This window comes from Aulonocara stuartgranti, assembly GCF_965226115.1.
Source record: "Aulonocara stuartgranti genome assembly, chromosome: 20".
NCBI classification, from domain to species: Eukaryota; Metazoa; Chordata; class Actinopteri; order Cichliformes; family Cichlidae; genus Aulonocara; species Aulonocara stuartgranti.
The window spans coordinates 13,021,928-13,042,948 of NC_138956.1; the positions used below are offsets into that span (position 1 = coordinate 13,021,928).

General features: G+C 42.3%; 1 protein-coding gene across 3 annotated transcripts in view; it reads left to right on the forward strand.

Moving 5' to 3' along the window:
* The first annotated feature begins 1,884 nt into the window (after positions 1 to 1,884).
* The window catches only part of LOC309697328 (plexin-A1-like), a 330,439-nt gene continuing 311,302 nt past the window's right edge, over positions 1,885 to 21,021 (forward strand). For 2 of the 3 annotated variants that reach the window (XM_082519167.1, XM_082519170.1), the window contains exon 1: positions 1,885 to 2,119. The gene's annotated coding sequence lies outside the window, so the exon portion shown is untranslated. Of the gene's footprint in view, positions 2,120 to 2,355; positions 2,487 to 21,021 lie in introns of those variants that run through there. The other variant, XM_082519169.1, reaches the window with a different exon arrangement.

Sequence of the window (21,021 nt, forward strand, 5' to 3'; positions counted from 1 at the left end):
CACTCTTGTTAATTCAGGCTATAACGCTGTTAAAGTTGTATTTGTCATTGGATTACATAATTCTTTGAAAGGTAAATGCATATTTATATGAAAGATGCAGTGGTAACTCACTGTACTCCTAAGGCTATAATTTGTTTACCAGCATCTTTACCTGCTGTGAATCTACCTTTTTCATATTCATAAGAAGGTTGGAGGTGACGCATGAAATCATTTTGAATGTTAATGACCTGTCACTCTTATTCAGTAGTATAAAGCATATAAATACAAAAAAAGAAAAGAAAAAACCCACAGTGTGCCCTCTGGTTCATGCTGTTGATTGTGTTGTTTTGTCACACAGTGAGGTACTAAACTATGACAAATAAATTTTAAAAATGTAACCTTCACCTCAAGGCTTTAAAACTGATTTTACATTTAGAAACAGTCGATCGATATGAGCAGGAAAAAACGATGTGGCTAACAGCTTGACAAGATGTGAATGACTCAGGTATTCTTAGGATGAGCCATGAACTCTGTATCACACTAGTATCACATCAAGCTGCGTAAGACCGTAAGAGTTAGCAGAAAGGATGTACGCACATAGGCATGGACATATGCGGTAACTGGAGCAGAAGAGTATCATCTGTGTAACCACATCCTTGTCCTCGGAGTGGAGAGAGGGAACCCGATATCCATCGTCCTGTAAAACTCCCCAGTCATCACTAATATGGGCAGGAATATCCCATTTAATATGCACAAGGGGACCGCAAAGGTCAGAGCAGGGGGGCCCGGGGTGAAGAAATGCTGCAAAAAATTCTTGCAGATAAAACAAAAATGATGTTTGGAGCACAGAGCGGCTATGCTTTCTCCTTTATGGTGCAAATTAACTTCCTGACTCCAAATCTCTCAGGGCTGCAGCGCAAGTCATGAGAAGACAACCCAAAGACTTTGATTTGTGACTGTCAGTTAGAAAAGAAATACATGTCTTTCCATGCAAATGGTCACCTGGCAACAACTGTCATCATTTGAGAGAGCTTAATCGGTGGTGGTGGAGGGGTGGGGATAATGATGGTGTCCCATATGTATCATTTGCGAAAGCCTGATGATCATCGTCTGAGATATTACAAACAACGACGCGCATAATTAAAGCTGTGTCTGTGGAGACTCACCTTCAGGTAGCCAATTAGTTTTATATTGTTTGTTTTGTATTACTATTTAATTTGAGTATTAAAGTATTCAGGCAATTTGTGATTTGAAAAGGAGAAAAAATATTATTATATTATATTTATATTGCTGTTTGAAGATCTGCTTTAAATCAGCCACAGCAGCCAGGGGTCTTTGAAGTAACATACAAGGCCGACACTGCCGATAGAGATGATTTGTCAAGTTTCAGGGGAGCTGACCTTCAGCATTGAACGGCATCGATTAGACAGAAGCAAGTGTGCACGCGCGCACACGCACGAGCGCCCAGCACGCCGAGCTTCCGATATGCATTCATGAGCGCTCGACTACAGCGCATGCACTCATGAATACATACCAAATCTCCCACACAAGGGTGCACACGCATGTATACATCACATGGGGCAGTGAGATGTAAAAACAGAGCAGTGCTGCTCTGCATGAGGCCAAGATGAGCAGAGCAATCAATCAAAGTGTGCGTGAGGGTCCCTCAAAAAATATATATATATTTTTAAAAAAGTATATCCTTTGATTACTGCTGTTCAGCCAGTGCAAAATGAGATTAAGAACACAAGGGTCCAATGCTGCCACCTACACACACCATGGAGTAGTGCGCCTGGACACCCGCTGTAACGCATTTACGCCACCAGGTGACGCACTCCTGTCACTGACTCTCTCCCTCCCTCTCCCTCTCTCGGTCTCTCTCTCTCCTCTTTGGGATGCCGGAGTCTGACTGCAGCTCTCCTCTCATTCATGTTGAGCGCTGCTCTCGTGTGCGCACGGAACTGCAGAGCTGAGCTTTTGGAACCGTTGCTGCAGCTGCTGCTGCTGTTGCTGTGTGACCAGTCCCGGCGGGAATGGAAACATCTTCTGCTGCAACATCCTAAATCTATATTTACATTTTTTTTTAAAAAGAAAGAAAAAGAAATGCCATGCAGCACGAATGCAGAGGACGGTTTGATCAGTAAGTACAGCCAAACTTTTCGTGGTTGATTGTCATCTCTCAACTCGTCTCGGAACCTTTTCTCCCTCTCTCTCTCTTTTTTGTCTTCTCCTACATCCGAAATGTTGGTGACATTTCTTCTCCCTCTCCGACCCTTCCTCTCCTTGTCGCCCTTCGTACCCCTCTTGCCGATGCCTCTCTCCCAACTTACACTCTAACCAGAGCACACATGGACCACTCAGTGCTGCGGGGGGTGATCGGGGTTTGTGTTTCTGTCATTTTTGCGCTTTGGAGGGGAAGCAGCCAAACGCACGCTGAGGTTGCACATGGACTATCTGAAGGTCTTTTCTTTTTCCTGCTTTTGGAGGAATTGCTCAATTTGTTGAAGGTGAAAGATTGCATTACTTCACTGGCGAGGAGCTGCTGCGGATTTTTTTTTTCTTTCTTGGATGCAAAGTGGCAGCATGAATGAGGCAGTTATAGTGCAAAGATGCGCGGCGGTGTTTTATGTCCAGCATGTCACAGCTTTTAATGTTGCTGTGGTGCGTAGTGAGGACGGCAGGAGTCTGACAGGAACGCTGTCGCAATGTAATAGTGGTGCCGTTTAGAAGAGCGATCAGTCACCGAAACCTCTGCTGAGCACAACCGGCTCACCAGAAAATTATACCGGACTTTTTAAAGATATTTTTTTTTATTTTGTGGCCTGTTGTGATTTATCATGACGATTGTTTGCTGAAAACTTGTGATGTCGCTCAAGACACGAAATCAACTTGGAAACACGCGGAGAGTGCGCGTGCACGCTTGCATGCATGCAAGGTCTCATATGTTTGGTTGTTGTGTATGCGCCTAGACGCAAAATGTAAATGTTTGACCTATGAATCCGAGAGCTCGTGGGTGTTGTTTGCTTCCACGGCTGTGTGTGTGTTTGTGAGATATGAGTGGACTTGCAGATTTTGTGTTCCTGTGTGTTTGTCCCATACCCTCCCACATATAAAAATATATATCCAGGCGGGCACACACGCACGCCCATAGCGTCATCATTTTTGGAGGCACGTCAAACGTGCTCTGACAGTTTTGTGTCACCTTATGAATTTTTGACTTGAAATGCGTAGGTGAGGCAGACAGGCTGATTTTGAGAGACTTACGGGCATCAAGCCACCAGTTTGCCTGCCAAGCACACAGAAAACGGAGGGGGGGGGGGGGGGGGGGGGGGATATATCTCTTTAGTGTGTGTGTGTGTGTGTGTGTGTGTGTGTGTGTGTGTGTGTGTGAGAGAGAAAGAGATGTGAGCCTTCTCTGCATATTCCATCCTCATCTCCCTCCCTCTCTCTCTACTTTTCTCTCTCAAGGGTAAACTTGTGAGCATGAGTGTGTGTTTGTGTGTGATGATGTGGGTGCTATGTGGAGAGATGCAAAGAGATGAAGGGAAATAGAAAGAGAGAGAGACCCCCTTTCTTAAGTGTGTGTCTGTGTGTCATGTTGCGCCTGTGCTGGGACCCGTCGATAAAGCAGGAAACCCTGAGCATCACTTCCACTCCGGGGCCGAGGCGTGACATCCAATGTGACTAAGTGACTGGGGAAAATATTAGTTCCTGGTTGCACCCAGAGAAACGCAGTGGGGTTTTTGTTGTTCTTGTGCTTTTTTTTTTTCAAAGTTTTTTAGGCCAAAATGAGTCACAATCAGACTCCGGCGACAGCGGTGCTGGATGTGCTTTGAGGTGCTTGCAACCTAATTACCTAGTTTATTCTTGGAGTCTTTTATTATTAAATTGTTCATAGAGGGTATGATATTCTCTCCCCCTGCTCATTATGCATCCTGTTCTACCTACAATAGACGTTCTGTGGGTAAGCAGTGTTGTAGTCGCATCGAATTGGACTTCTAGGATTTCTCATGTGGCTTTTTAAAAACAACTCCATACTCTGTTGGATTAAAAAAAAAACTTGTCAAAAGTTAGGGCGACATTTAATTAACACTTTCTTTGTGGGTGTTGTGTCACACGTGCCTGTAAGCAGGTACTTTTCTGGCATTTTAACCTCTTTTATTTAACCCTAAAACTGTAATATACTAAAGCTTTGGACTCATTTTTGAAATTGCAGTATCCCTTTGAGGTTAATTAACTGAAATTAATCAAAGTAATTAAGTAATTACCGCATAGTACTTTTTAATAAGGGGTATTTCGATGAGCAGCCTCATTTTGGGTTGGTGGATGCGACTTAATTATGTAAGCCTCTGCTTTTTTTGGCGCTTCCTTGACATTGAATCACTATAAGCATCTTAGACGCCTGCCTGTAGTTCGGAGATGGTTTTGTTTGGGTGAAAGCAGCAGCCACCGCAGGGAATCTGTGTGTGTAGGAGGGTCAGGTAGTGGTGGTGTGGCAGAAGGGCTGCTGGAGCCCTGTCTTTACTCTCAACCCTCAGATCCCGGCTGAGATGAGAGCCGCAGACAATCGACAGTGCACCCTGCGGTCCGTACCTCGAGTGCTTTTAACAAATAAGGCCAGGAGGAGAGGGCGGCGAGCAGAGCTGCAATAAAGCAGACTGATAAAGCAGTCTGAACTCAGTCGGTGTGAGAAACACTCACAGGAAGGGTGGGCTATGGTAACGTGTCCGTATGATGCAATGAAAATGACATTTAGCCGACGGTTTGTTTTTTATTTTATTCCTGTCGCCTTTAGAGATCTCCATTTAAATACTGTATGTGCAGCTCCGGTGGGAGCCAAATTGCCGACCCAGCGGTGTTAGAGCTGCGCGCTCTCTCCTGTTGAGCTGCTGATGACTAGACTGCCAAGAAAAGTGATATTGTGTGTCAGAATACCAGTCTGAATGCAACAAACAACACATTTTTTTCCTTCCACTGCTTGAAAGGCAGTTTGTCTCCCTAGTTTAGCTTATGCATGTGGCTCGGATAACTCAGTGACAGACTAGAGCGCCAAATACGGTTTATCAGAGCAACATTCCCACCAGGTCACATACTTGATTACAACCAAAAACAGTCAGCCGACGATGGGATTTTCCCTCCGCTTGCTGCCTATACTTAGCTGTCAGTCGTTCCAATAAGGAGATCTGTTTTTAAAATCAAATCAAATCAAAAGTGATTTGATTTGATTTAAAATAATAACTTTACTGTTTTGTTATATGTGAGCCCAGATAACCAAGTGTAGGACACCTTCAGAGTGGTGGAGTTCAGTGGTTCCACTGAAAACCTCTCGATCAGATCAGAGCAGCGTGGCTGTGCGAAGAACGGGTCGTGGTTGCCCATCTGTCAGTCACTGTTTCAAAGAAAGAGGATTGAATGATCTAAGAATGAGAGGAACATTAAAAAAAGGAGCTTTCATCGTTTATGTTTAGCCACAGCTTTATGATTAGTGCTCATTAATATGAAGCATTTAGTAAGAATTTAAGAATGTATTTTTCCTTTTTTTAACGATCAGCCACTGACAAAGTGTTTACAGCACCCAATTTTAGGCTGAACAACAACAACAAAAAAATCTGACCTGGGAAGGATGCAAGAAGAAACGATTGGAGCAAAAGAGAGAGAGATGGAGAGAAGCGATGGGGCTTTTAAGTTCCCCGCATCTTTTTGATGCAGCCTCTGCGCTGAAAGGCCATGGCAGATCAAACGGGGCAGGCAGATTGAAGTAGTTCCTCTTGTAAGGGGGAAGAGACGCTCCGACGCCGTGCAGATGCGACAGGTAACCGCGAGACGGAGGTGGGAGCCATTTTCGCACGCTGCGTAATTGGAAGCGCTCGCTTCCCCAGTTGAAAATAAGACTTGCAAAGGAGCTTTTTGATTATCGTTAGCATCGGCGTTTGGAATTTTCAAGCGAGACGAGCGGCAAGTGGGTGGGCGGGTGGACGGGGGGGGGGGGGGGGGGGTATTTCCTATCCGGGTGAGCGCGAGGATAATTCTGCCGCTGTTTTGTCAGCAATTAAAAGAATTTCAGCATCCCAATTTCTTGTGCTGCTGCTGCTCCAGACCACGCAGCTTGTATTTGTTGTCCCAAATGGCCAATTTCTGCCTTATGTTCCGTGCTGTCTGAACAGTTGAGGCAGCAAAATAATCTCTCTCTCTCTCTGTGTGTGTGTGTGTGTGTGTGTGTCTTTGTGAGCGTGTGCACGACCCCTATCTCCATGTGCAGCCAAACAAAATCCCTGAACTTCCTGTTCTTATGCAGCATCAATCCAATCAGCATATCCCCATGTTTCCCATACTCGGAAAAGTGTGTCTGGGAAATACACACACATGCACACTTGAATATCCTCCCTTAACCCTCCTTTCTCTCCTTGTATATATTTAGTGCTGGGCCAAGGTCAAAGTTGGAGTGCTTCATTCTTGCTTTTTCCGTACATGGCTTTCAGATGCAGATCTGTCTTCTGTTATCTGTAATCCTGGTTAGACTTTCCCTGGGCTATGGGGACGTGTGGGAGGAAGGTACAGCAGGGAAATGATAAAAAGGAGCAGAGGAAAAAAAGGATGACAGAAGGAAGGATAAGGCGGCTACAAATCTGTGACTTTTTGGGCATTGCACCTTGAATATTTAATTTTAACAGACATCAGTATGAGGACTTGATGCGCTATAAAAGGTTCCACTGTGATTAAAAAAAGAAGAGAGAGACTAGATGGAAGGGGTTTCCGAGTGATAGGTTTGTCTTATTCATCTGAAATCAACCCCCCCCTCCCCCCCGCCAGCAATAGGTGAGCTTTAGTGATAAAGTACTCCTTTTCTTTGCCAGAGTGGGAGGAAACTGTACTATATGAAAGTCGAAACTCACAATCCACACAGCGTGACATAAAATAAATATCCAAAAAACAGATACAACACCTTTCTCTACATGGAGCTCTTGCTCGGTGTTTATGAAGCAGTTAAAATTTTGCTCTTGAGCTTTATCGCGTCCTTTGGAGAGAGAAGAGAACGTAGGTGACATCAGAGAGAATCAGTAACAGCGGGCAGGGACCGATTTCGTTTTTTAAGTTGCTATAGTGGCACCATGAAAGTGTTTGTTGAAAAAGGAGAGAAAAAAAAGCTCACAAGGATGGGCTTTAGGGGGGCTCGCTGATGTGTGCAGAGGTGAGCGGATAGGTGAAAACGGTAATTTACAGTGTGCTCGGCTAGTGCTCGGTGAAGGGGTGTGGGGAGGGGGGAGTAAGCGGGTATAAGAGGCCGGAGAAATTAGAATGTTGTTGAGGTGAGGAGGTCGGATGCAAAGGTAACGGCGGGTGTTACACTTCTCTCTGTCTTGCTTTCAGACAATTTTCAGGTAAAGCACTTCACAGTTGCAGAGAGGAAATTGAAAACAATAAAGTGGGTTTCAAGCAGAGCACCGGGAAATGAGGAAGTAGCCACAAGGCCCCGAAGAATCTTTCAAATTAGGCAAGTTGTTTTTGTTCCTTCATATATCATGCTGTCTGAAGATGAACAAGTATGTCTGGCAGCTTTTCAACTCGGTATGTAATCTAATGGAGCGAACTCTCAAAACACACTGAATCATAGCTGGTGGCACACTCTCTTCTGCCCCCCTTAAAAAAAATATATATATATATACACACACACACACACACACACACACACACACACACACGTGTGTGTGTGTGTATATATATATATATATATATATATATATATATCAGGGAAAGAAGAAGAGTAATTGCAGAGGGGGGAACAACAGAGCATCAGCAGAGTAGAGTCTTGGAGAAAAAAAAACGCAGATGAGTTTTAAAGAAAGTGAGAAAAAAATTGAATAAGAAACCGGAGGGCAGTGAGGCAAAGACAGAGTGACTGCATTCCTGACAGCGTGTCTCAAATTCTGAGACTCTAAGAAGAAGGAGGAGGAGGGGATGGATAGAAAGTCACTGAGGTTGAAATCATGCAGCCCTAATTCAGGTTTTCCTTGAAGTGATTAGGAATTCAAAGGCATCAGGAGAGAAGGGAAACGTCACAAAGAAAGAGCTGAGAGAAGACACAGCAACGAGGGGCCAATTCCAGTGTGGCCCCTTTGCACTTTAACTGTGAAGGGTCTGCCACATTTAAGTGCTGTTCCAAGCTAAACAGCCTCTAGTGGCAGTGGGTTAGAAGGCCTTCAGGCTTATGGACCGCAATCTATCAAGTGCAACACCTTATTTTGTGTCTGATATGAAATTTCATTTGATTTCAAGATTCAAGGTTTAATCAATTTTTGTTCATGATCAGGAATTTTATTGCCCAAATAAAACTGAATGGTACAGTCCGTCTTTTTTTGAGTTTATATATTAGAAGAAAGTTGTTGAGGGTTTTTCTGTAATATTGTAGGGTCTTCAAATATCATATATGTTGTCAGTTGGCGTTATATAACGTCAACTAAATTGAATTGAAGTAAAAAAGTATATTGAACTCATAAATATACACAGGCTAGTGTGTAGTTTCACCTCCAAAACAAATGAATACATCCACTCAAGGCTTTAACACACAAACATTTCCCCAAGCATGTTATTTATTATCCATATTGTTGCAATTACTTAATGTCAGCAGATTAGACATGAAGCCCTCTAAGCAACGAAGCTGGTTAGAAGCTAACATTATGCTAGCTAATGTTAGCTTTGAGTTAAAAAGTAATACTTTCCCTGTGACGAACAGTTTGATAAAATTCTCACATTTTGTGAGAGTTTATTCGCTAAGTGTCTGAGTTCAACGACGTTAGAGCCACTCCACATTTCAAAGAAAGTTTCATTAACGCTAGCTAACAGAGGCTAACAGCAGCGCTTACCAACAGAACAGTTCAGGATACAATAACTCACTCAAGTATCACTGTTACTGGACAGAAGTGAGTTTCACTGACTGATCAACTCATATTGGACTCCTTTCACAAAGTTTTACGGCTTCTTCCAGAGTAAATAAACATGTACATGGAAATGATATTAGGCTTCCATCTGTATCTAAGCTTTTAAGATTCAAGTGTGACATCATACGGAGTTACACTCTTCCAGGATTGGGAGCATGCAGCCCAAAGGTTGGAACAGGTCCAGAGTGACATGGGTGACTCATTTGAGAAATCACGTTTTTCCGTCTCTGGCGATTTGGATCACAAGATTTATTGTCGTAAGTCAGTATCCGTCTGCTGATCACTTTCTTGTGATGGCCTCATGCTTCTTTACTCGAGTGCAGCTTCAGAAGATTTTAAGTTAGAACACAACATTTAGAAATTTCTCTACTTAACCAACAAACAGACTACAGGGAGTGCAGAATTATTAGGCAAATGAGTATTTTGTCCACATCATCCTCTTCATGCATGTTGTCTTACTCCAAGCTGTATAGGCTCGAAAGCCTACTACCAATTAAGCATATTAGGTGATGTGCATCTCTGTAATGAGAAGGGGTGTGGTCTAATGACATCAACACCCTATATCAGGTGTGCATAATTATTAGGCAACTTCCTTTCCTTTGGCAAAATGGGTCAAAAGAAGGACTTGACAGGCTCAGAAAAGTCAAAAATAGTGAGATATCTTGCAGAGGGATGCAGCAGTCTCAAGATTGCAAAGCTTCTGAAGCGTGATCGTCGAACAATCAAGCGTTTCATTCAAAATAGTCAACAGGGTTGCAAGGAGCGTGTGGAAAAACCAAGGCGCAAAATAACTGCCCATGAACTGAGAAAAGTCAAGCGTGCAGCTGCCAAGATTAGAGATGGACCGATCCGATATTACGTATCGGTATCGGTCCGATACTGACCTAAATTACTGGATCGGATATCGGAGAAAAATAAAAAATGTAATCCGATCCATTAAATATCACGAAAGCACCTCACAAAACTTGCAATACGCCGTAACTCACCTCAGAACGTTAGCACGTTGGAGCAGTATGCATCACGTGATAGAGCGGCTGTGGCATGCGGGACCTGTCTGTGCTCTGGATAGCATTTGGAGCTTCGCTAGCAACCCGGCATTTCATCTCCGACAAAGTTATCCCCGAGAGAAGTAAAGCAAGTGTGTAAGTCCATCTCTGAATGTTTGTAAAGCATTCCTGCGTTAAGCTTAACAAACGATATATGGAGCGACTGCCTCTTCTTGCTGCTACTTCAATCATGAAACTGCTTAACGATCAGCTGATCAGCTTTTCTGTCGTGAGTCCGTGTCTCTAGTTTGCTTTTGGCCCACTTTGCACCAGAAAGAGGAAACCAGTGGCTGAACAACAGCAGCACGTTTAAGCTTGATCAGCTGTTGTTAGAATGTATTTAATATTACTTTCTACTCGAGGATCTTTTTCTACGTAGCTGACGCTGGTAACTGTGCAGGGGCGGATCTAGCAAAGTTTAGCCAGGGGGGCCGGTAGGGCATGAACAGGGAAAAGGGGGCACAAAGACATACTTTTCTTTCTTATTCTCATTTAAAATGTCAAGCTTTTAATAAATAATTATCTGACACCCAAATTACTGTATATAGTAACTATTAAGTCTAATATATATACCCTAGTAAGCTATAGTACTTTTTCCTTTGGGAAGGTACCATCTGTGCAGTCTGCAATTCTGTTGAAGAAAGATGTTGAATCTATTTAATATTTCTTGAAAAATAATTGATTTCTGTGCATTTTTTTCACACTGCATCAAATTAAGGTTGATTACGTCGATTAAGCATCATGAGGTGGAGCGTGAGGGGTAGTTCCCTATTTTTTATTTATTTATTTTTGTTGTTGCTGGGAGTTGGAACCCTATTAGTTAGGTTGCTTAATATTTACGCTAAGTACTCTTTAAAATACCAGAATAGGGAGGATGGTGTAGGTCTAAGTTTATTAGATTGATCAGTATTGCTGAACTATGAAACATTTTTTTTGCATACAGAATAGCTTTAGTGTAGTTGTTGTTTTAAGTTGTTGTTTTAAACTTGAGTATGAACTTATACAAAATGCAGCAAGATATTTAAAAAACAGTTTTGTTGATTAAAAAACACTATATCGGATTCATATCGGTATCGGCAGATATCCAAATTTATGATATCGGTATCGGTATCGGACATAAAAAAGTGGTATCGTGCCATCTCTAGCCAAGATTCCACTTGCCACCAGTTTGGCCATATTTCAGAGCTGCAACATCACTGGAGTGCCCAAAAGCACAAGGTGTGCAATACTCAGAGACATGGCCAAGGTAAGAAAGGCTGAAAGACGACCACCACTGAACAAGACACACAAGCTGAAACGTCAAGACTGGGCCAAGAAATATCTCAAGACTGGTTTTTCTAAGGTTTTATGGACTGATGAAATGAGAGTGAGTCTTGATGGGCCAGATGGATGGGCCCGTGGCTGGATTGGTAAAGGGCAGAGAGCTCCAGTCCGACTCAGACGCCAGCAATGTGGAGGTGGAGTACTGGTTTGGGCTGGTATCATCAAAGATGAGCTTGTGGGGCCTTTTCGGGTTGAGGATGGAGTCAAGCTCAACTCCCAGTCCTACTGCCAGTTTCTGGAAGACACCTTCTTCAAGCAGTGGTACAGGAAGAAGTCTGCATCCTTCAAGAAAAACATGATTTTCATGCAGGACAATGCTCCATCACACGCGTCCAAGTACTCCACAGCGTGGCTGGCAAGAAAGGGTATAAAAGAAGAAAAACTAATGACATGGCCTCCTTGTTCACCTGATCTGAACCCCATTGAGAACCTGTGGTCCATCATCAAATGTGAGATTTACAAGGAGGGAAAACAGTACACCTCTCTGAACAGTGTCTGGGAGGCTGTGGTTGCTGCTGCACGCAATGTTGATGGTGAACAGATCAAAACACTGACAGAATCCATGGATGGCAGGCTTTTGAGTGTCCTTGCAAAGAAAGGTGGCTATATTGGTTGCTGATTTGTTTTTGTTTTGTTTTTGAATGTCAGAAATGTATATTTGTGAATGTGGAGATGTTATATTGGTTTCACTGGTAAAAATAAATAATTGAAATGGGTATATATTTGTTTTTTGTTAAGTTGCCTAATAATTATGCACAGTAATAGTCACCTGCACACACAGATATCCCCCTAAAATAGCTAAAACTAAAAACAAACTACAAACTACTTCCAAAAACATTCAGCTTTGATATTAATGAGTTTTTTGGGTTCATTGAGAACATGGTTGTTGTTCAATAATAAAATTATTCCTCAAAAATACAACTTGCCTAATAATTCTGCACTCCCTGTATAATGGGTGCGGAATATGTTCAGCAGCAACTCTCAAAAGCCTCGTTCGGACAAGATCGCTTCCTACAAGAATGCGAGCTAATCAGGGAGTGATGGTACGTTTGTCCGAGCCTACAGCTGGATGTAGTGCTACATGGGATTTGATGAGGAGGTGAAGCTGTGAATGTACAGAGGTGTTTAGAAGTCAGTAATATTTCATCTGAGTTGGTCTTTTTGTGGCATTTGATTTGGACGAGCCTCAAACAACCTGTCAAGCATGAAGAAATAATGACGTTCACATAAAAAAGTGGGGTAGTGGCATGAGTCTTAATTAGTTTTTCCCACACAACTACACTGTATTTGAAGATGGAAGAGCAAACAAAAATAATTCCATATATAGACCTAATTTGTCACTAAATCTGATGGAGGGATAATCGCCCGGCCTCTCCAGTAACTTCCTCATTCCATGAGCAGACTTCAACTCCACCATATTGGAGTTGGATTTGGTTGCATCAGTTGTCCCTTTTCTGCTCTGTAGCCTGTCTTTGTGAGCTCACTCTACTGGCAGCAGGCACTCTACCTGCTGCAGGTTGTAGCTGGAGTGCCTTTACAGCTCTCAGTGAATAACCAAGCAGAAGAGGGACAAACATCGCCAGCTGCTGTTTAAGATGGAGGGATTGGGGTCTGTCAGATTGTAGATCGAGGAACTCCTATAGGGAAACACTTGACGGTAAGGACTGGATGTAGCGAACTCATTTGTGTTGCTGTGTCAGACAGTTGAAAAAATACAACAAAATACGCTTGGAAGACTGTCAACATACCTGGGCAGCCTGTCCAAGTATAGTCTATGTGTGAAAAACACGGTTATTGTGACTACTCACTGATGCAGCTACAGTTTGAGGAATATTTTCAGACAGCCACTTTTTCCTGGCAATTTATGGCATTGATTTTGCCAGATGATTTGAAGTGTTAAGTTGTATTTGTATCCTAAACGGTTCCAAAAACAGTGTACGGTAACATCATTTTTATCACAAGTCACGAAGAAAGAAAAGAATAAATAAAGACTGAAAAAGAGTGTTTGAGTGTTTATTACGCAGCCAACAAAACCAATTTAGCAGCTGGAGGAGAACATAAGGTAAACAGACATAGTCATCGAGAGGGATCCTGGCAGCTCCCCCTTGGCTTTGCTGTGAGGAAATGACAGGAATGACAGCAGAAATGCTGAGTCAGCGAGTGCAATGACACTCCCCGAATCATCACACACATGGCTGTTTGTGCACGCTCAGACACACACATCTCATTTTGTTGAGTGCTCGGTCAAACAGAAACCTGAATGCGTGAGGGAGGGGTGGCTGTAATGTCGTGTGAGTGTGTGTGTGATGAGAAACAGGATCAGAGAACCATTTGCAATGCGCGCCGTCATCTGTCTCTCATCTTGAGAAAAGTGTAACTTCCAGGTTCAGCATTTTTCCTCAAGGCCATCCCAGCAAACGTCCTTGTTTCTTTTATGTATCATCTATAGGCTCATATATATCTTGTTGTTTGACTGCTTTTGAATTTGAAATGTTTAATTGACTCTGAGCCCAAGTGGTGCAATGAAATTCAATTGATCTCAGGTTTACTACTGGGCCCGTCAACTCGAGTGGGCATTTATCTGGGCTGAACTCAGAGAGGAAGGAGAAGTACATTAAACACGCCAAAATGTAACCACCTTGGCTTTTGTTGTGATAGATTAACTTCTTCCTTGGTTTGAGAAGTGAACTTTCCCCTCTCGGTTTAAGCCTCTTTGGGTTCTGCCAATCCAACTCGGCTTTCTTTCTTCCATTTGCCTTAAAAGCAATCCTGGCAGCTAGAAATCACCCGGAATTCTGTCGCAAAGACGGATATGGTTTATAAGACACAGAAACAGTGCAGTATTGATAGTAAATGCCTCCTCTCAACCACAAACAAAAAAATAGGAGGTGATACTGCGTGGGTCAAAAAACATCTTGAAATCCATTTAAGGCACCTTGAATTTTCCTGTTTGAAACTGGCGTCTCCGCGGCCATTGAGTATGCTGCTTTTATAGGGTGGTGATGCATGGGAAACCATTTTAAGGTGGTGCAGACGGGCAATTTAGCTTTTAACAGATGCAGGGGGGTGCAAATGGACGGAAATTGGAGAGAAAGTGTTGAGTTCGGTGGAAGCAGCAGTGACACAACCACAGGAGAAGCTTTTGTCTAGCGAGATGAATTTACTCAATAACCTCTGCCTAATGGGGTTGTCTGTTATTTTCTGTTTTTGTGCCTATCTCTATTCCTCTCTCCTTTCTCCACAGCTGAAGTATTGTGCGCTCTTATTTCGTGTGTTATTCTCACCCCCTCTGTCTCTTTATCCTCTGTCTGCGTGGCGCTGTCTTTCTTTTCATTCAGGAGGCTCACATTGCCTTCTAAAAGCCCAGAGAATTCTTAAGTATTAGCTATTATTTCAAGCCTTTTCATGTTTCTCATCACACAGCCGCAGGTGCTTTTGTCCACTTTTCCGTTTATGCAGATCAGAGTTGCTCTTACCGCCAGCTACAATCTAATTTTACTGTGTGAAGGTATATTGGTATCAAAAAGCCCAAACTCATTGTTCATCACATCAGAGAGCCAAGTGTTTTGAAATCAAGGCGCTATATTGTGTTATAGGCTCATTTTGGGGTTGCTGGTAGATAGGAATCTAAAGTCACATCAGACTCGTACACGTCTTGTTTGGATTTCACTTTTAAAACATTTTTTTTTTGCAAATCCTACAGCCTTGTCTCTACATGCTTGTCAAACTTTCTGAGACTTGCTTTCATGTAGTCTTGGCCTTTGGTCTTGTGTGAGTAGCCTTGACTTTTGTAGCCACACCAGCATCACAGCTCTGGAGATGGTTATGTCAGCCTGCCTGTCTATTACTTATCCACACTGGGCAAAAAAACAGAAATGAATGGACCAAATGGCATTCATTCTTGCTGCATAAATTTTCATAAAAACTTGAGTGATCTCTAAGTTTTCCTCTAGCAACACTGTGAGGTTGTCACTTGCGGTTTTGCTATAAAATTTGGAGCAGACATTCAGATTCCCCTTAAAGATGACTAGTTGGTCCAAAACTGATTACATACAAGCGTCTGACACTCTAAAGCAGTTGACATTGATTTGATGCCTTCTAAACATTAACATGTATGCAGTCTCGCTATTCTTTAAGTTCTCGAGTAACATCTGCACTGTTCTGCAGTGTTATTTGCAGAACAGTGCAGATGTTCTGCAATTAAGACATACTAACAAATCACAACAATAGTTGCCTTGAGGCACTTTATATTGTGAGGTAAAGACTCTACAATAATACTGAGATGACACTCTATGGGCAAGCAATTGGCAACAGTGGGGAGGAAAAACTCCCTTTTAATAGGAAGAAACCTCCAGCAGAGTCAGGCTCAGGGAAGGACAGCCATTGGCTGCGAATGGTTGATTAATGATTACAGTTTTTTTCAATCGCTAACAAGCGCCTACCCATACTTCAGATACTTTTCTAAACTCTTAACACAGGCTCACACCTACAAAACACAATTGGCCAAATGGATAATTTCCTTCTCAAAAATACACTTTGTTAAATATATACTAACTCTTCATTTCAAAACAGAACACATCTTTCTCTGCACACACTAACTGTACAAAAACACTATGAATCTGACTCAAAATGAAATTAGTCTGTCAAAGAATAACACTTGTTTTCACTTCACAAGGTACATGCAGTCAATCAAAGTACACCAGGTTTCAAAATACTGGCTATTATTGACATTACAAAAACTGCATAGACTTTTATGTTTCAGTTTTACAGGTATTTGCATGCGAAACATGCAATCCACCATTTTGACACCAGAAATGTCTTGGTTGGTAACTGTATGTCCACATGTACAGTAATGTTCACATTCAAAAGCATTCCAGTAAAAAGCAAACAAGTTTTTGTTTCTTTACTGTTTACTACAGGAGGTACAGTAGAAACACGGTATGATAGGACAGAGAAAGTTTTACAGTATTGCTTACAGTGAACAAAATATCCATGAAACACACAAGAGCATTCTGAACAAAAAAACAACAGCAAAAAGCCAAGATAAAAAGGGGGGGAGGGGGGCTAAAAAAAAGGCAAAAAATTTGCATCTAATCTCTGCGATCTTCAGGGTTAGGCCACATGTTTTCATCAACATCACATCTGATGTTATCCAAGTCGATGCACCTGGGATAGAACCGCCTGGTATGTCGGATCCACCCTTGGCAATCGTCAACTGTGATGTCCCTGGAGCCGGCATCCATGGCTTCAAGGAGGGACATCTGGTCATGTGGCTGATGGTCATAAACCTTCCACCGCCATGCAGAAAAGAACTCCTCTGGGGTTGAGGAAAGGTGAATAGGGTGGAAGGAAGAGACTTACCAGTCTTGGGTGGACTTCAAACCATGTTGTTATTGCTTGCGAGTGATGGAAAGCCACATTGTCCCAGGTAATTACAAAGGTCCTCATGTTTTCACCCTCCTGACCCTGCTCTGGAACCAGGCGCTGGTGGAGATCATTGAGAAAGGCAAGCAAGCGCTCTGTATTATAGGGTCCAACCTGACATCTGTGAAGGAGTAATCCTGCATTTGCAATTGCTGCACACATGGTAATGTTTGCCCCTCTCTGTCCTGGCACATCAACTGTGGCCCTTTTTCCAATTACATTTCGTCCACGTCGACGCCTTTTGGCCAGATTGAATCCTGCCTCATCGATGTCTATGAATTCATGAGGGGCCTGGTTGGCCTCCAATTCCATAACTCTCTGAAACAAAGTTTATGTAAGTCATGTTAGTACTGTATACCATACTGTACTGTAACCTAGTATTGTGTAGGTTACCTACTTGCAAAGTGCAAAGCTTATAGAACTGGACATTGGATTGAATATACACTATACCTGGACATATTGTCGTCGTAGCTCCTTGACCCTCTCACTGTTCCTCTCAAAGGGAACAGTGTAGAGCTGCTTCATCCGCACTCTGTGTTTGGACAATGTCCGCGTAATGGTTGTGAGGCTGATTCTATCGATATTGTCAAATATCTCATGGTCCGCCACAATTCTAGTTTGAATTTCACGCAGTTTTATTGCATTATTTGCAGTAACCATTTCTACAATGGCAAGCTCCTGATCATTACTGAGGAGCTTTCCTCTTCCCCCAGAGGGTGGAAGACGTTGCATTCTTTAGAAAGACAAAAAATTCAACATATGCATTACTGTATGACAATATTGACATGTCAAGTGAGAATAGAAACAATCCATGTAAAATGCAATACTTACCTGTTGGTTTGTTGAAAGATGCGTATAATGGAGGCAACCGTTGACCGCCTCAAATTGGGCTGCACTCTTTCACCAGCCTCTCTTAGTGAAAGACCATGGTTGATTACATGGTCAATGATAGTGGCACGAATTTCATCACTGACTACTGTTCTTGCAGCCCTTGGAATGCCACCACCACGCATTCTTACACCTCTACCTTGCCCTCTCCTTGGGCCTGCTCTTCTCCCTGGGCCCCTTGCTCTTACTCTTCCTCGACCAGACATTACAGTGTTTGTCTTTTTTTTGTTTCCAAAAACATCACTCCTCAAGGTCTTGCCTTATAAACCCCACTGAGTCTAAGCCAGAATGGAAGAAGCTGTGGTTGGCCCAATTTACCCAACATAAATCAGCTGTGTGTCAATTATTCAATTGTTTGTTTATTATCAGCTGAGGTATGTTTTTGATATTGATATTGTTTTTGTACTGATATCATTGCAGAGGCAGAGGTTTTTATACTGTATCTAAGGTTTGGAATATTGTTTTTGCGATTGTGGGATGTTGTGTGTTAACATTCGTAGATACTACAAAAACAGTCCATAATTTTGTTGGGAGGTATAGCTTGTCTGTTAAGAAAATGTAAGCATTGTGGAAATGTGTTCACTGACTGCATATTGGGTGAACACGACATGAAATGTGTGAATGGTATGGCCACAACAGACCGATGCTGTGCTAATTGTGTTTAGAGTTTTGCAAATGTGACAACTGTTTGGACAAACGCTTGTTAGCAACTGAAAAAAACTGTAAATGCCGAGTGGTGTTAAACACATAGAGAGTGAAAAGACTTCTGCAGTGTTATGTACAAGTGCAGGTAATGTCTCATTTTTTCATTGTACTTTTTTATTGTTTCACAAGAAAGCGTCCTCGTTTTAGGCAGTTGGATTCATGTGCAAACACATGGCAAGATTTCATACCTCTGGTTATTTATGCAATGTTGAGTAAGTTCTGACTCATGGCTTCGTGACTTGGTGTATCGCCCATTTGGACTTTGGACACCCAGTCTATTTTCTGACAAAATCTCTTGATGATCTTTGTGCCCTAATCCTATAGGATGTGTAGCATAAAACATGGATCTCAAAAATCCTAAATCTTAACAAATAAACAGTTTTAATAGACCTCTAAATGTCTTTTTCACTTCCATATAACTAAAAGCAGTGGACAGTGATATGTTGTTATCAGCTGTTCCACCAAATTTAATGGTTGGATTGCTTAAAAGGTAAAACAAAAGGTACAGAAATTGGCAAATGAACCCATCCTGATCTTGGTTGCTGTTGCTCAAAAAGCATAAAAGACATCATGTAGCTAACTTTAATGCAGCATTGTTCACTTAAATATATCACACATCCTACTGGCAAATCTGGGATGTGCTGTTCAGCCTGTTTTGTTCTGGGATTCTTGGGGTCTCACTGCTCTTCTTTCTGCCTCAAACTTTCCATTTATGCTCATAATACTGCAAGAAGGTGTCCTCATCTTCCTGACTTATGCTTCCCAAATATGCATACGGAGAGGCAGGTAGGTCCCCAAAGAGAGCCATTCTGCCAAATATATATTACTGCTAATGGAAATAGCAGTCTTTTTTAATATAGTGGTCTTGAATTAAATACTGCCAGCATAAGTCATCTCAGGGCACTTCATATGGTACGGCTGAGACCACAGAGTGTTATAGAGAGAGAAACCCACCAGTTTCCTTTGAGCAAGCACTTGGGGTGGGGTTTAGTGATTTGTAATCTTAACCTCCTTTTTTGTTCTTTGCTTTGGCCGCCCATTACATTCCAGATGAACTGTCACACTTTTTAAATTGAATTCGTTAAATTTGAGATACCCCGAAAACACTGCTCAAAGCGTGTTTGTGCCACCCTTCTTATGACGGCAGTTCTTCTTCCCTTCAGCCTCCTCATCTGTTTTTTTAATATAGATGCCGTGTAAGATGTTTTATTCCTCCCTCCTCTCTCTGACTAGTACTGTTGGTTTTAGAGATCTCAGCAGACTGAATAGAGGAGGCTTTGCTGCAGGCGGCTCCTTCTCCCTAATGAGAGAAATGGAGCCGTTCGCTGCAAACGTGCACATCTGTGTTCGGCGTGCACGTGTGTGTTCGTACCAGCGCCTGCCTGTGTGTAGGCAGTCGGAGCAGCTGAGTGTTTATGTATGTGGTTTTGTGAAATTGCTCGTGTGAAATATTATGTGTGTGTTTGAGTCAGCGTGTTTCTGTGTGTAGCTGTGGGGTTTGTTTTTGAGTGTTTTGTGTGCGTGTGTGTTTCATGCCTCACGTCTCCACACACTGTTTCAAATTCTTTCCTCTTGTGAAACTGAGGAAACTGAACAGTTTATGTGGCTGTTGAACACAACATTTCATTTTCCCACTGTGTGCTGATGTAGTTGACTGGCTTCCCTGTGTGCTCCTGGAGGAATTCAGCTCCATGTTTCTTCCTCTCACTTTGTGTATAACGGCAACTGTGTGTGTCTTGTGTGTACAGTTTATGATTAGCAGAGTTCTTGGATTTCTGTCTTTTTCTTTTAAACCAATCATAAATATTTAGGTAATGAGCCTCAAAATGTCATTCAGTGATTGTTGTAATTAACTCAAGAATCATTTATACTAATTGTTAAAAACTATGAAAAATGCCCTTTACTGCCTTAGGTGAGTCTTTGCTTTTTGATTCACTGATGCCAAGTAGTCTGTTTTTATCTGATGCATTCCCATAAAAGAAAATCCTTAAAATTTACCTTCACATTATGTTATTGGAGATAGCTACCAAGCTAACAATGAGAAGGCAAATCAAGGAAAACGCTGAATCCTCAACTGCTACAATGAGACTCCCAAAAGGTTGATTCTGTTCATCTGGACGTAGCGTTTTGTGGGAGAAACGTTTCGTCACTCATCCAAGTGACTTCTTCAGTCTCAGCTGACTGCAGGTTTCCCCAACCTTATAAACATTTGCACTGTGACTGAAACCAGCCCACTGAATAAACAATCGACTGTGAGGTCATTTCCTTGATCATTAACATACAAATCGATTGAGCATGCATCAAGACTGCTATAATGAGACGATCCGGTCATTGTCCTCTAGAGAGGAATTCTGCTGGAGTGGTCCACTTGTATTGGTATTTACCAAGTTGATTTCTGTGATCACCTTTATCCTATGATAAAATATTTCTGTCATGATGGGAGCGGTGCCTTGGGTTTGAGGAATGGTGTTCCGTTAATCCAGTAGAGCTCCAGCGTCTTGGAAAATCAATTCCACTGAACACTGGAGCTGTTCTGGTGGGACATCATACTGACTCCTCACCTTATTAAGACACTTAAGGGCTCGTTACATCTGCATTTGTTGCCTTTGAGAACAGTAGCACACTCCAAAATTGTTGTTGTGGCCAGGCTGAAGATACAACTGTTTTTTTCTACCATTCGATCCTTTTGTCTTCAACCCCCCGAATCCCAGCTGGTCACG